The sequence below is a fragment of the Schistocerca piceifrons genome, chromosome X, assembly GCF_021461385.2.
Source record: "Schistocerca piceifrons isolate TAMUIC-IGC-003096 chromosome X, iqSchPice1.1, whole genome shotgun sequence".
Classification (NCBI taxonomy): domain Eukaryota; kingdom Metazoa; phylum Arthropoda; class Insecta; order Orthoptera; family Acrididae; genus Schistocerca; species Schistocerca piceifrons.
The window spans coordinates 947,488,279-947,505,989 of NC_060149.1; positions in this window are offsets into that span (position 1 = coordinate 947,488,279).

Sequence of the window (17,711 nt, forward strand, 5' to 3'; positions counted from 1 at the left end):
GCAGAAATGCATCGGAATCTAATACTTATCTACCAGGAAACGCTCAAAGCAAACCACAAACAATGAGAAGATTTACTCTTCTTGTACTTAGGTCGGCATTGTGCCTTTTGTATTAAATTCCGACGCAATTTCTGTGTTTCATTGTCAATGTGAAGGTCCAGGGGATAGGGTAAAGCTGCAGTAGTGCATCGGAATCTAATACTGATCTCCCAGGAAACGCTCAAAGAAAACAACTTACAATGAGAAGATTTACTCTTCTTGTCCATATGTCGTCAGTGTGTCTTTTGTATTAAAACGCGACGCAATTTCTTTTTCTTATCGTCAATGTGAAGGGCCTAGAGATAGAGTAATGCTGCAGTAAAGCATCGGAATCTAATACTGATCTCCCGGGAAAGTCTAAAATCAAACAAGAAACAATGATAAGGTATACTCTTCTTGTACTTAAGTCGGCATTGTGCCTTTTGTATTAAATCCCGACGCAATTGCTGAGTTTCTTCTCCAATGTGAACGTCTAAGGGATAGAGTAAAGCTGCAGTTGTGCATCGGAATCTAATACTTATCTACCAGGTAACGCTCAAAAAAACGACAAACATTGAGAAGATTTACTCTTCTTGACTTAAGTCAGCATTGTGCCTTTAGTATTAAATCCCGACGCAATTTCTGTGTTTCATCGTCAATGTGAAGGTCCAAGGGATAGAGTAAAGGTGCAGTAGTGCGTCGGAATCTAACACTGATCTCCCAGGAAATGCTCAAAGCAAACCACAAACAATGAGAAGATTTACTCCTCTTGTACTTATGTCGGCATTGTGTTTTTTGTATTAAATAGCGACGCTATTTATGTGTTTCATAGTCAATGTGAAGGCCCAAGGGATGGAGTAAAGCAGCAGTAGTGCATCGGAATCTTATACTGATCTCCCAGGAGACTCTCAAAGCAAACCAGAAACAATGAGGAGATTTACTCTTGTTGTACTCAAGTCGCCATTGTGCCGTTTGTATTAAATCCCGACGCAGTTGCTGTGTTTCATCGTCAATGTGAAGGTCCAAGGGATAGAGTAATGCTGTAGGAGTGCATCGGAATCTAAAACTGATCTCCCAGGAACCCTCAAATCAAACCAAAAACAATGATAAAGTATACTCCTCTTGAACTTAAGTCCGCATTGTGACTTTTGTATTAATTTCCGACGCAATTTCTGTTTCTCCTCGTCAACGTGAAGGTCCAAGGGATAGAGTAAAGCTGCAGTAGTGCATCCGAATCCAATACTTATCTCCCAGGAAACTGTCAGAGGAAACCACAAACAATGAGAAGATTTACTCTTCTTGTACTTAATTCGGCATTGTGCCTTTTGTGTTAAATACCGACGCAATTTCTGTGTTTCATCGTCAAATTGAAGGTCCGAGGGATAGAGTTAAGCTGCAGTAGTGCATCGGAATCTAATACTTATCTCGCAGGCAACGCACAAAGCACACCACAAACAATAAGAAGATTTACTCTTCTTGTACTTAAGTCGGCATTGTGCCTATTGTATTAACTCCCGACGCAATTTCTGTGTTTCATTGTCAATGTGAAGGTCCAAGGGATGGAGTAAATCTGCAGTAGTGCATCGGAATCTAATACTGATCTCCCAGGAAACGCTCAATGCAAACCAGAAACAATGGGAAGGTATACTCTTCTTGTACTTAAGTCGGCATTGTGCCTTTTGCTTTAAATACCGACGCAATCTCTGTGTTTCCTCGTAAATGTGAAAGTCCAAGGGATAGATTAAAGCTGCAGTAGTGCATCGGAATCTACCACTGATCCCCTAGGAAACGCTTCATGTACTTAAGTCAGCATTGTGCCTTTAGTATTAAATCCCGACGCAATTTCTGTGTTTCATCGTCAATGTGAAGGTCTAAGGGATAGAGTAAAGGTGCAGTAGTGCGTCGGAATCTAACACTGATCTCCCAGGAAAAGCTCAAAGCAAACCACAAACAATGAGAAGATTTACTCTTCTTGTACATATGTCGGCATTGTGTTTTTTGTATTAAATAGCGACGCTATTTATGTGTTTCATAGTCAATGTGAAAGTCCAAGGGATGGAGTAAAGCAGCAGTAGTGCATCGGAATCTAATACTGATCTCCCAGGAAACGCCCAAAGCAAACCAGAGACAATGTGAGGATTTACTCTTCTTGTACTCAAGTAGGCATTGTGCCGTTTGTATTAAATCCCGACGCAATTGCTGTGTTTCATCGCCAATGTGAACGTCTAAAGGATAGAGTAAACCAGCAGTAGTGCATCGGAATCTAATACTTATCTACCAGGTAACGCAAAAAGCAAACCACAAACATTGAGAAGATTTACTCTTCCTGTACTTAAGTCAGCATTGTGCCTTTTGAATTACATCCCTACGCAATTTCTGTGTTACATCGTCAATGTGAAGGTCCAAGGGATAGAGTAAAGGTGCAGTAGTGCGTCGGAATCTAACACTGGTCTCCAGGAAACGCTCAAAGCAAACCAGAAAAAATGAGAAGGTCTACTCTTCTTGTACTTAAGTCGGCATTGTGCACTTTGTATTAATTCCCGACGCAATTTCTGTGTTTCATCGTCAATGTGAAGGTACAAGGGATAGAGTAAAGCTGCAGTAGTGAATCGGAATCTAATACTGATTTCCCAGGAAACGCTCAAGGCAAACTACAAACAATGAGAAGATTTACTCTTTTTGTACTCAATTTGGCATTGTGCCGCTTGTATTAAATCCCGACGCAATTGCTGTGTTTCATCGCCAGTGTGAACGTCTAAGGGATAGAGAAAAGCTGCAGTAGTGCATCGGAATCTAATACAGGTGTTCCAGGTAACGCACAAAACAAACCACAAACAATGACAAGGTTTACTATTCTTGTACTTAAGTCGGCATTGTGCCTTTTGTATTAAAACTCGACGCAATATCTGTGTTTCAACGTTAATGTGAAGGTGCAAGGGATTGAATAAAGGTGCAGTAGTGCATCGGAATCTAATACTTATCTCCCAGGAAACGCTCAAAGCAAACCAAAAACATTGAGATGATTTACTCTTCATGTACTAAAGTCGTCATTGTGCCTTTTGTATTAAATCCCGACGCAATTTCTGCGTTTCATCGCCAAAGTGAACGTACAGGGGACAGAGCGAACCTGCAGTAGTGCATCGGAATCTAATACTTATCTCCCAAGAGACGTTCAAAGCAAACCACATACAATGAGAAGATTTACTCCTCTTGTACTTAAGTCAGCATTGTGCCTTTTGTATTAAATCCCGACGCAATTTCTGTGTTTCATCGTCAATGTGAAGGTCCAGGGGATAGAGTAAAGGTATAGTAGTGCGTCGGAATCTGATCTCCCAGGAAACGCTCAAAGCAAACCACAAACAATGAGAAGCTTTACTCTTCTTCTACTTAAGTCGGCATTGTGCTTTTTGTATTAAATACCGAAGCAATTTCTGTGTTTCATCGACAATGTGAAGGTCCAAGGAATAGAGTAAAGCTGCAGTAGTGCATCGGATTCTAGTACCGATCTCCCAGGAAACGCTAAAAAAGCAAACAAAAACATTGAGAAGATTTACTCTTCTTGCACTGAAGTCGGCATTGTGCCTTTTGAATTAAATACCGACGCAATTTCTGTGTTTCATCGCCAATGTGAACGTCCAAAAGATAGAGTTAAGCTGCAGTAGTGCATCGGAATCTTATACTGATCTCCCAGGAGACGCTCAAAGCAAACCAGAAACAATGAGGAGATTTACTCTTCTTGTACTGAAGTCGCCATAGTGCCGTTTGTATTAAATCCCGACGCAATTGCTGTGTTTCATCGCCAATGTGAACGTCTAAGGGATAGAGTAAAGCTGCAGTTGTGCATCGGAATCTAATACTTATCTACCAGGAAACGCTGAAAGCAAACCACAAACATTGAGAAGATTTACTCTTCTTGTACTTAAGACGGCATTGTGCCTTTTGTATTTAATTCCGACACAATTTCTGTGTTTCATCGTCAATGCGAAGGTCCAAGGGATAGAGTAAAGCTGCAGAAGTGCATCGGAATCTAATACTGATCACCCAGGAAACGCTCAAAGCAAACCACAAACAATGAGAAGATTTACTCTTCCTGTACTTATGTCGGCCATGTATGTTTTGTGTTAAATCGTGACGCAATTTCTGTGTTTCATCGTCAATGTGAAGGTCCAAGGGATAGAGTAATGCTGTAGTAGTGCATCGGAATCTAAAACTGATCTCCCAGGAACGCTCAAATCAAACCAAAATCAATGATAAAGTATACTCTTCTTGAACTTAAGTCGGCATTGTGACTTTTGTATTAATTTCCGACGCCGTTTCTGTGTCTCCTCGTCAACGTGAAGGTCCAAGGGATAGAGTAAAGCTGCAGTAGTGCATCCGAATCCAATACTTATCTCCCAGGAACCTGTCAAACGAAACAACAAACAATGAGAAGATTTACTCTTCTTGTACTTAATTCGGCATTGTGCCTTTTGCATTAAATACCGACGCAATTTCTGTGTTTCATCGTCAAATTGAAGGTCCAAGGGATAGAGTTAAGCTGCAGTAGTGCATCGGAATCTAATACTTATCTCGCAGGCAACGCGCAAAGCACACCACAAACAATAAGAAGATTTACTCTTCCTGTACTTAAGTCGGCATTGTGCCTATTGTATTAAATCCCGACGCAATTTCTGTGTTTCATTGTCAATGTGAAGGTCCAAGGGATGGAGTAAATCTGCAGTAGTGCATCGGAATCTAATACTGAACTCCCAGGAAACGCTCAATGCAAACCAGAAACAATGAGAAGGTATTCTCTTCTTGTACTTAAGTCGGCATTGTGCCTTTTGCTTTAAATACCGACGCAATCTCTGTGTTTCCTCGTAAATGTGAAAGTCCAAGGGATAGATTAAAGCTGCAGTAGTGCATCGGAATCTACCACTGCTCCCCTAGGAAACGCTTCTTGTACTTAAGTCAGCATTGTGCCTTTAGTATTAAATCCCGACGCAATTTCTGTGTTTCATCGTCAATGTGAAGGTCCAAGGGATAGAGTAAAGGTGCAGTAGTGCGTCGGAATCTAACACTGATCTCCCAGGAAAAGCTTAAAGCAAACCGCAAACAATGAGAAGATTTACTCTTCTTGTACTTATGTCGGCATTGTGTTTTTTGTATTAAATACCGACGCTATTTATGTGTTTCATAGTCAATGAGAAGGTCCAGGGGATGGAGTAAAGCAGCAGTAGTGCATCGGAATCTAATACTGATCTCCCAGGAAACGCTCAAAGCAAACCAGAGACAATGTGAGGATTTACTCTTCTTGTACTCAAGTAGGCATTGTGCCGTTTGTAATAAATCCCGACGCAATTGCTGTGTTTCATCGCCAATGTGAACGTTTAAAGGGTAGAGTAAACCAGCAGTAGTGCATCGGAATCTAATACTTATCTACCAGGTAACGCTCAAAGCAAACCACAAACATTGAGAAGATTTACTCTTCCTGTACTTAAGTCAGCATTGTGTCTTTTGAATTATATCCCGACGCAATTTCTGTGTTTCATCGTCAATGTGAAGGTGCAAGGGATAGAAAAAAGCTGCAGTAGTGCATCGGAATCTACACTCCTGGAAATTGAAATAAGAACACCGTGAATTCATTGTCCCAGGAAGGGGAAACTTTATTGACACATTCTTGGGGTCAGATACATCACATGATCACACTGACAGAACCACAGGCACATAGACACAGGCAACAGAGCTTGCACAATGTCGGCACTAGTACAGTGTATATCCACCTTTCGCAGCAATGCAGGCTGCTATTCTCCCATGGAGACGATCGTAGAGATGCTGGATGTAGTCCTGTGGAACGGCTTGCCATGCCATTCCCACCTGGCGCCTCAGTAGGACCAGCGTTCGTGCTGACGTGCAGACCGCGTGAGAAGACGCTTCATCCAGTCCTAAACATGCTCAATGGGGGACAGATCCGGAGATCTTGCTGGCCAGGGTAGTTGACTTACACCTTCTAGAGCACGTTGGGTGGCACGGGATACATGCGGACGTGCATTGTCCTGTTGGAACAGTAAGTTCCCTTGCAGGTCTAGGAATGGTAGAACGATGGGTTCGATGACGGTTTGGATGTACCGTGCACTATTCAGTGTCCCCTCGACGATCACCAGTAGTGTACGGCCAGTGTAGGAGATCGCTCCCCACACCATGATGCCGGGTGTTGGCCCTGTGTGCCTCGGTCGTATGCAGTCCTGATTGTGGCGCTCACCTGCACGGCGCCAAACACGCATACGACCATCATTGGCACCAAGGCAGAAGTGACTCTCATCGCTGAAGACGACACGTCTCCATTCGTAACTCCATTCACGCCTGTCGCGACACCACTGGAGACGGGCTGCACGATGTTGGGACGTGAGCGGACGACGGCCTAACAGTGTGCGGGACCGTAGCCCAGCTTCATGGAGACGGTTGCGAATGGTCCTCGCCGATACCCCAGGAGCAACATTGTCCCTAATTAGCTGGGAAGTGGCGGTGCGGTCCCCTACGGCACTGCGTAGGATCCTACGGTCTTGGCGTGCATCCGTGCGTCGCTGCGGTCCGGTCCCAGGTCGACGGGCACGTGCACCTTCCGCCGACCACTAGCGACAACATCGATGTACTGTGGAGACCTCACGCCCAACGTGTTGAGCAATTCGGCGGTACGTCCACCCGGCCTCCCGCATGCCCACTATACGCCCTCGCTCAAAGTCCGTTAACTGCACATACGGTTCACGTCCACGCTGTCGCGCCATGCTACCAGTGTTAAAGACTGCGACGGAGCTCCGTATGCCACGGCAAACTAGCTGACACTGACGGCGGCGGTGCACAAATGCTGCGCAGCTAGCGCCATTCGACGGCCAACACCGCGGTTCCTGGTGTGTCCGCTGTGCCGTGCGTGTGATCATTGCTTGTACAGCCCTCTCGCAGTGTCCGGAGCAAGTATGGTGGGTCTGACACACCGGTGTCAATGTGTTCTATTTTCCATTTCCAGGAGTGTACCAGGTTACGCTCAAAACAAACCACAAACAATGAGATGATTTACTCATCTTGTACTTAAGTCGTCATTGTGCCTTTTGTATTAAATCCCGACGCAATTTCTGTGTTTCATCGTCAATGTGAAGGTCCAAGGGATAGAGTAAAGCTGCAGTAGTGCATCAGAATCTAATACTGATCTCCTACGAAAAGCTCAAACCAAACCACAAATAATGAGAAGCTTTACTCTTCTTGTACTTAAGTTGGCATTTGGCCTTTTGTATTACATCACGACGCAATTTCTTCGATTCATCGTCAATGTGAAGGTACAAGGGATAGAGTAAAGCTGCAGTAGTGCAACGGAAACTAATACTGATCTCCCAGGAAAAGCTCAAAGCAAACCACAAATAATGAGAAGATTTACTCTTCTTGTACTTATGTCGGCATTGTGTCTTTTGTATTAAATAGCGACGCAATATCTGTGTTTCATCGTCAATGTGAAGGTCCAAGGAATAGAGTGATGCTGTTGCAGTGCATCGGAATCTAATACTGATCTCGCAGGAAACGCTGAAATCAAACCAGAAACAGTGATAAGGTATACTCTTCGTGTACTTACGTAAGCATTGTGACTTTTGTATTAAATCCCGACGCAATTATTGTGTTTCATCGTCAATGTGAAGGTCCAAGGGATAGAGATAAGCTGCAGTAGTGCATCGGAATCTTATACTGATCTCCCAGGATACGCTCAAAGCAAACCAGAAACAATGAGAAGATTTACTCTTCTTGTACTTAAGTCGGCGTTGTGCCTTTTGTATTAAATCCCGACGCTAATTCTGCGTTTCATCGTCAATTTGAAGGTCTAAGGGATAGAGTAAATCAGCAGTAGTGCATCGGAATCTAATACTGATCTCCCAGGAAACGCTCAAAGCAAACCAGAAACAATGAGAAGAGTTACTCTTCTTGTACTTAAGTCGGCATTGTGCCTTTTGCATTAAATGCCGACGCAATCACTGTGTTTCCTCGCCATTGTGAAGGTCCAAGGGATTGATTAAAGCTGCAGTAGTGCATCGGAATCTAACACTGATCCCCTTGCAAACGCTCAAAACAAACCACTAACAAGGAGAAGATTTGCTCTTCTTGTACTTAAGTCGGCATTGCGCCTTTTGAATTAAATCACGACGCTAATTCTGTGTTTCATCGTCAATGTGAAGGTCCAAGGGATAAAGAAAGACTGCAGTAGTGCATCGGAATGTAATACCGATCTCCCGGGAAACGCTCAAAGCAAACCACAAACAATGAGAAGATTTACTCTTCTTGTACTTACGTCGGCATTGTGCTTTTGTATTACATCGCAACGCAATTTCTGTGTATCATCGTCAATGTGAAGGTCCAAGGGATAGAGAAATGCTGCAGTAGTGCATCCGAATCTAATACTGATCTCACAGGAAACGCTCAAATCAAACCAGAAACAATGATAAGGTATACTCTTCTTGTACTTAAGTCGGCATTGTGCCATTTGTATTAAATCACGACGCAATTTCAGTGTTTCATCGTCAATGTGAAAGTCCAAGGGATAGAGTAATGCTCCTGTAGTGCAACAGAATCTAATACTTATCTCCCAGGAAACTCTCATAGCAAACCACAAACAATGAAAAGATTTACTCTTGTTGTACTTAAGTCGGCACTGTGTCTTTTGTATTAATTCCCGACGCAATATCTGTGTTTCATCGTCAATGTAAAGGTCCAAGCGATAGGGTTAAGCTGCAGTAATGCATCGGAATCTAACACTGATCCCCTAGCAATAGCTGAAAGCAAACCAATAGCAATGTGATGATTTACTCCTCTTGTACTTTAGTCGGCATTGGGCCATTTGTATTAAATCCCAACGCAATTTCTGTGTATCATCGTCAATGTGTAGGTTCAAAGGATAGAGTATGGCTGCAGTAGTGCGTCGGAATCCAACACTGATCTCCCAGGAAACGCTAAAGCAAACCGGAAACAATGAGAAGATTAACTCTTCTTTACTTGAGTCGGCATTGTGCATTTTGTATTAAATCTCGACGCAATTTCTGTGTTTCATCGTCAATGTGAAGGTCCAAGGTATAGAGGAAAGCTGCAGTAGTGCATCGGAATCTAATACTGATCTCCCAGGTAACGCTCAAACAAACCAAAAACATTGAGAAGATTTACTCTTCTTGTACTTAAGTCGGCATTGTGCCATTTGGATTATATCCCGACGCAATATCTGTGTTTCATCGCCAACGTGAACGTCCAAGGGATAGAGTAAAACTGCAGTAGTGTACAGGAATCTAATGGGTATCTCCCAGGAAACGCTCAAAGTAAATCACAATCTATGGGGAGCTTTACTCCTCTTCTGCTTAAGTCGGCATTGTGCCATTAGTATTAAATCCTGACTCAATTGCTGTGTTTCATCACCAATGTGAACGTCTAAGGGATAGAGTAAAGCTGCAGAAATGCATCGGAATCTAATACTTATCTACCAGGAAACGCTCAAAGCAAACCACAAACAATGAGAAGATTTACTCTTCTTGTACTTAGGTCGGCATTGTGCCTTTTGTATTAAATTCCGACGCAATTTCTGTGTTTCATTGTCAATGTGAAGGTCCAGGGGATAGGGTAAAGCTGCAGTAGTGCATCGGAATCTAATACTGATCTCCCAGGAAACGCTCAAAGAAAACAACTTACAATGAGATGATTTACTCTTCTTGTCCATATGTCGTCAGTGTGTCTTTTGTATTAAAACGCGACGCAATTTCTTTTTCTTATCGTCAATGTGAAGGGCCTAGAGATAGAGTAATGCTGCAGTAAAGCATCGGAATCTAATACTGATCTCCCGGGAAAGTCTAAAATCAAACAAGAAACAATGATAAGGTATACTCTTCTTGTACTTAAGTCGGCATTGTGCCTTTTGTATTAATTCCCGACGCAATATCTATGTTTCATCGTCAATGTGAAGGTCCAAGGGATTGGGTAAAGCTGCAGTAGTGCATCCGAATCTAATACGTATCCACCAGGAAACTCTCAAACAAACCACAAACAATGAGAAGATTTACTCTTCTTCAACTTAAGTCGGCATTGTGCCTTTTGCATTAAATGCCAACGCAATCTCTGAGCTTCCTCGTCAATGTGAATGTCCAAGGCATAGTGTATTGCTGTTGTAGTGCATCGGAATTCAATACTGATCTCCCAGGAAACGCTCAAATCAAACGAGAAACAATGATAAGGTACACTCTTCGTGTACTTAAGTAAGCATTGTGACTTTTGTATTAAATCCCGACGCAATTTCTGTGTTTCATCGTCAATGTGAATGTCCAAGGGATAGAGTTAAGCTGCAGTAGTGCTTCGGAGTCTAATACTTATCTGCCAGGAAAAGCTCAAAGCAAACCAGAAACATTGAGAAGATTTACTCTTCTTGTACTTAAGTCGGCACTGTGCCTTTTGTATTAAATCCCGACGCAATTGCTGTGTTTCTTCTCCAATGTGAACGTCTAAGGGATAGAGTAAAGCTGCAGTTGTGCATCGGAATCTAATACTTATCTACCAGGTAACGCTCAAAAAAACGACAAACATTGAGAAGATTTACTCTTCTTGACTTAAGTCAGCATTGTGCCTTTAGTATTAAATCCCGACGCAATTTCTGTGTTTCATCGTCAATGTGAAGGTCCAAGGGATAGAGTAATGCTGTAGTAGTGCATCGGAATCTAAAACTGATCTCCCAGGAACCCTCAAATCAAACCAAAAACAATGATAAAGTATACTCCTCTTGAACTTAAGTCCGCATTGTGACTTTTGTATTAATTTCCGACGCAATTTCTGTTTCTCCTCGTCAACGTGAAGGTCCAAGGGATAGAGTAAAGCTGCAGTAGTGCATCCGAATCCAATACTTATCTCCCAGGAAACTGTCAGAGGAAACCACAAACAATGAGAAGATTTACTCTTCTTGTACTTAATTCGGCATTGTGCCTTTTGTGTTAAATACCGACGCAATTTCCGTGTTTCATCGTCAAATTGAAGGTCCGAGGGATAGAGTTAAGCTGCAGTGGTGCATCGGAATCTAATACTTATCTCGCAGGAAACGCTCAATGCAAACCAGAAACAATGAGAAGGTATACTCTTCTTGTACTTAAGTCGGCATTGTGCCTTTTGCTTTAAATACCGACGCAATCTCTATGTTTCCTCGTAAATGTGAAAGTCCAAGGGATAGATTAAAGCTGCAGTAGTGCATCGGAATCTACCACTGATCCCCTAGGAAACGCTTCATGTACTTAAGTCAGCATTGTGCCTTTAGTATTAAATCCCGACGCAATTTCTGTGTTTCATCGTCAATGTGAAGGTCTAAGGGATAGAGTAAAGGTGCAGTAGTGCGTCGGAATCTAACACTGATCTCCCAGGAAAAGCTCAAAGCAAACCACAAACAATGAGAAGATTTACTCTTCTTGTACATATGTCGGCATTGTGTTTTTTGTATTAAATAGCGACGCTATTTATGTGTTTCATAGTCAATGTGAAAGTCCAAGAGATGGAGTAAAGCAGCAGTAGTGCATCGGAATCTAATACTGATCTCCCAGGAAACGCTCAAAGCAAACCAGAGACAATGTGAGGATTTACTCTTCTTGTACTCAAGTAGGCATTGTGCCGTTTGTATTAAATCCCGACGCAATTGCTGTGTTTCATCGCCAATGTGAACGTCTAAAGGATAGAGTAAACCAGCAGTAGTGCATCGGAATCTAATACTTATCTACCAGGTAACGCAAAAAGCAAACCACAAACATTGAGAAGATTTACTCTTCCTGTACTTAAGTCAGCATTGTGCCTTTTGAATTACATCCCTACGCAATTTCTGTGTTACATCGTCAATGTGAAGGTCCAAGGGATAGAGTAAAGGTGCAGTAGTGCGTCGGAATCTAACACTGGTCTCCAGGAAACGCTCAAAGCAAACCAGAAAAAATGAGAAGGTCTACTCTTCTTGTACTTAAGTCGGCATTGTGCACTTTGTATTAATTCCCGACGCAATTTCTGTGTTTCATCGTCAATGTGAAGGTACAAGGGATAGAGTAAAGCTGCAGTAGTGAATCGGAATCTAATACTGATTTCCCAGGAAACGCTCAAGGCAAACTACAAACAATGAGAAGATTTACTCTTTTTGTACTCAATTTGGCATTGTGCCGCTTGTATTAAATCCCGACGCAATTGCTGTGTTTCATCGCCAGTGTGAAAGTCTAAGGGATAGAGAAAAGCTGCAGTAGTGCATCGGAATCTAGTACTTATCTACCTGGTAACGCTCAAAACAAACCACAAACAATCAGAAGATTTACTCTTCTTCTACATAAGTCGGCATTGTGCCTTTTGTATTATATCCCGACGCAATATCTGTGTTTCATCGCCAACGTGAACGTCCAAGGGATAGAGTAAAACTGCAGTAGTGTACAGGAATCTAATGGGTATCTCCCAGGAAACGCTCAAAGTAAATCACAATCTATGGGGAGCTTTACTCCTCTTCTGCTTAAGTCGGCATTGTGCCATTAGTATTAAATCCTGACTCAATTGCTGTGTTTCATCACCAATGTGAACGTCTAAGGGATAGAGTAAAGCTGCAGAAATGCATTGGAATCTAATACTTATCTACCAGGAAACGCTCAAAGCAAACCACAAACAATGAGAAGATTTACTCTTCTTGTACTTAGGTCGGCATTGTGCCTTTTGTATTAAATTCCGACGCAATTTCTGTGTTTCATTGTCAATGTGAAGGTCCAGGGGATAGGGTAAAGCTGCAGTAGTGCATCGGAATCTAATACTGATCTCCCAGGAAACGTTCAAAGAAAACAACTTACAATGAGAAGATTTACTCTTCTTGTCCATATGTCGTCAGTGTGTCTTTTGTATTAAAACGCGACGCAATTTCTTTTTCTTATCGTCAATGTGAAGGGCCTAGAGATAGAGTAATGCTGCAGTAAAGCATCGGAATCTAATACTGATCTCCCGGGAAAGTCTAAAATCAAACAAGAAACAATGATAAGGTATACTCTTCTTGTACTTAAGTCGGCATTGTGCCTTTTGTATTAATTCCCAACGCAATATCTATGTTTCATCGTCAATGTGAAGGTCCAAGGGATTGGGTAAAGCTGCAGTAGTGCATCCGAATCTAATACGTATCTCCCAGGAAACTCTCAAACAAACCACAAACAATGAGAAGATTTACTCTTCTTCAACTTAAGTCGGCATTGTGCCTTTTGCATTAATCTCTGAGCTTCCTCGTCAATGTGAATGTCCAAGGCATAGTGTATTGCTGTTGTAGTGCATCGGAATTGAATACTGATCTCCCAGGAAACGCTCAAATCAAACGAGAAACAATGATAAGGTACACTCTTCGTGTACTTAAGTAAGCATTGTGACTTTTGTATTAAATCCCGACGCAATTTCTGTGTTTCATCGTCAATGTGAATGTCCAAGGGATAGAGTTAAGCTGCAGTAGTGCTTCGGAGTCTAATACTTATCTGCCAGGAAAAGCTCAAAGCAAACCAGAAACATTGAGAAGATTTACTCTTCTTGTACTTAAGTCGGCATTGTGCCTTTTGTATTAAATCCCGACGCAATTGCTGTGTTTCTTCTCCAATGTGAACGTCTAAGGGATAGAGTAAAGCTGCAGTTGTGCATCGGAATCTAATACTTATCTACCAGGTAACGCTCAAAAAAACGACAAACATTGAGAAGATTTACTCTTCTTGACTTAAGTCAGCATTGTGCCTTTAGTATTAAATCCCGACGCAATTTCTGTGTTTCATCGTCAATGTGAAGGTCCAAGGGATAGAGTAAAGGTGCAGTAGTGCGTCGGAATCTAACACTGATCTCCCAGGAAATGCTCAAAGCAAACCACAAACAATGAGAAGATTTACTCCTCTTGTACTTATGTCGGCATTGTGTTTTTTGTATTAAATAGCGACGCTATTTATGTGTTTCATAGTCAATGTGAAGGCCCAAGGGATGGAGTAAAGCAGCAGTAGTGCATCGGAATCTTATACTGATCTCCCAGGAGACTCTCAAAGCAAACCAGAAACAATGAGGAGATTTACTCTTGTTGTACTCAAGTCGCCATTGTGCCGTTTGTATTAAATCCCGACGCAGTTGCTGTGTTTCATCGTCAATGTGAAGGTCCAAGGGATAGAGTAATGCTGTAGTAGTGCATCGGAATCTAAAACTGATCTCCCAGGAACCCTCAAATCAAACCAAAAACAATGATAAAGTATACTCCTCTTGAACTTAAGTCCGCATTGTGACTTTTGTATTAATTTCCGACGCAATTTCTGTTTCTCCTCGTCAACGTGAAGGTCCAAGGGATAGAGTAAAGCTGCAGTAGTGCATCCGAATCCAATACTTATCTCCCAGGAAACTGTCAGAGGAAACCACAAACAATGAGAAGATTTACTCTTCTTGTACTTAATTCGGCATTGTGCCTTTTGTGTTAAATACCGACGCAATTTCTGTGTTTCATCGTCAAATTGAAGGTCCGAGGGTTAGAGTTAAGCTGCAGTAGTGCATCGGAATCTAATACTTATCTCGCAGGCAACGCACAAAGCACACCACAAACAATAAGAAGATTTACTCTTCTTGTACTTAAGTCGGCATTGCGCCTATTGTATTAACTCCCGACGCAATTTCTGTGTTTCATTGTCAATGTGAAGGTCCAAGGGATGGAGTAAATCTGCAGTAGTGCATCGGAATCTAATACTGATCTCCCAGGAAACGCTCAATGCAAACCAGAAACAATGAGAAGGTATACTCTTCTTGTTCTTAAGTCGGCATTGTGCCTTTTGCTTTAAATACCGACGCAATCTCTGTGTTTCCTCGTAAATGTGAAAGTCCAAGGGATAGATTAAAGCCGCAGTAGTGCATCGGAATCTACCACTGATCCCCTAGGAAACGCTTCATGTACTTAAGTCAGCATTGTGCCTTTAGTATTAAATCCCGACGCAATTTCTGTGTTTCATCGTCAATGTGAAGGTCTAAGGGATAGAGTAAAGGTGCAGTAGTGCGTCGGAATCTAACACTGATCTCCCAGGAAAAGCTCAAAGCAAACCACAAACAATGAGAAGATTTACTCTTCTTGTACATATGTCGGCATTGTGTTTTTTGTATTAAATAGCGACGCTATTTATGTGTTTCATAGTCAATGTGAAAGTCCAAGGGATGGAGTAAAGCAGCAGTAGTGCATCGGAATCTAATACTGATCTCCCAGGAAACGCTCAAAGCAAACCAGAGGCAATGTGAGGATTTACTCTTCTTGTACTCAAGTAGGCATTGTGCCGTTTGTATTAAATCCCGACGCAATTGCTGTGTTTCATCGCCAATGTGAACGTCTAAAGGATAGAGTAAACCAGCAGTAGTGCATCGGAATCTAATACTTATCTACCAGGTAACGCAAAAAGCAAACCACAAACATTGAGAAGATTTACTCTTCCTGTACTTAAGTCAGCATTGTGCCTTTTGAATTACATCCCTACGCAATCTCTGTGTTACATCGTCAATGTGAAGGTCCAAGGGATAGAGTAAAGGTGCAGTAGTGCGTCGGAATCTAACACTGGTCTCCAGGAAACGCTCAAAGCAAACCAGAAAAAATGAGAAGGTCTACTCTTCTTGTACTTAAGTCGGCATTGTGCAGTTTGTATTAATTCCCGACGCAATTTCTGTGTTTCATCGTCAATGTGAAGGTACAAGGGATAGAGTAAAGCTGCAGTAGTGAATCGGAATCTAATACTGATTTCCCAGGAAACGCTCAAGGCAAACTACAAACAATGAGAAGATTTACTCTTTTTGTACTCAATCTGGCATTGTGCCGCTTGTATTAAATCCCGACGCAATTGCTGTGTTTCATCGCCAGTGTGAACGTCTAAGGGATAGAGAAAAGCTGCAGTAGTGCATCGGAATCTAGTACTTATCTACCTGGTAACGCTCAAAACAAACCACAAACAATCAGAAGATTTACTCATCTTGTACTTAAGTCGTCATTGTGCTTTTTGTATTAAATAAGGACGCAATTTCTGTGTTTCATCGTCAATGTGAAGGTCAAAGGGATAGAGTAAAGCTGCAGTAGTGCATACCAATCTAATACGTATCTCCCAGGAAACCCTCAAAGCAAACCACAAACAATGAGAAGATTTACTCTTCCTGAACTTAAGTCGGCATTGTGCCTTTTGCATTAAATGCCAACGCAATCTCTGATTTTCCTCGTCAATGTGAAGGTCCAAGCCATAGAGTAATGCTGTTTTAGTGCATCGGGATCTAATACTGATCTCCCAGGAAACGCTCAAATCAAACCAGAAACAATGATAAGGTATACTCTTCGTGTACTTAAGTAAGCATTGTGACTTTTGTATTAAATCCCCACGCAATATCTGTGTTTCATCGTCAATGTGAAGGTCCTAGGGATAGAGTGAAGCTGTAGTAGTGCATCGGAATCTAATACTTATCTCCCAGGAAACGCTCAAAGCAAACCACAAACAATGAGAAGCTTTACTCTTCTTGTACTTAAGTCGGCATTGTGCCTTTTGTGTTAAATCCCGACGCAATTTCAGTGTTTCATCGTCAATGTGAGAGTCCAAGGGATAGAGTAATGCTCCTGTAGTGCAACAGAATCAAATACTTATCTCCCAGGAAACTCTCAAAGCAAACTACAAACATGACAAGATTTACTCTTGTTGTACTTAAGCCGTCATTGTGCCTTTTGTATTAATTCCCGACGCTAAATCTGTGTTTCATCGTCTATGTGAAGGTTCAAGCGATAGAGTTAAGCTGCAGTAATGAATCTGAATCTAACTCTGATCCCCTAGGAATAGCTTAAAGCAAACCACTAGCAATGAGAAGATTTACTCTTCTTGTACTTAAGTCGGCATTGGGCCTTTTGTATTAAATCCCAACGCAATTTCTGTGTATCATCGTCAATGTGAAGGTCCAACGGATAGAGTAAGGCTGCAGTAGTGTGTCGGAATCCAACACTGATCTCCCAAGAAACGCTAAAACAAACCTAAAACAATGAGAGGATTAACTCTTTTTGTACATGAGTCGGCATTGTGCTTTTTGTATTAAATCCCGACGCAATTTCTGTGATTCATCGTCAATGTGAAGGAACTACGGATAGAGGAATGCTGCAGTGGTGCATCGGAATCTAATACGTATCTCCCAGGAAACGCTCAAAGCAAAAATCAAAATATGGGAAGCTTTCCTCTTCTTGTACTTAAGGCGGCATTGTTCCTTTTGTATTATTTCCCGACGAAAATTCTGTGTTTTTCATCGTCAATGGGAGGGTCCAAGGAATAGACTAAAGCTGCAGTAGTGCATCGGAATCTAATAGTGATCTCATAGAAAACGCTCACAGCAAACCACAAACAATGAGAAGATTTACTCTTCTTGTACATAGGTCGGCATTCTGCCGTTGGTATTAAATCCCGAAGCAATTTCTGTCTTTCTTCGTCAATGTGAAGGTTCAAAGTATAGAGGAAAGCTGCAGTAGTGCATCGGAATCTAATACTGATCTCCCAGGTAACGCTCAAACAAACCAAAAACATTGAGAAGATTTACTCTTCTTGTACTTAAGTCGGCATTGTGCCTTTTGTAATAAATCGCGACGCAATTTCTTTGTTTCATCGTCAATGTGAAGGTCCTAGGGATAGAGTAGTGCTGCAGTAGTGCATCGG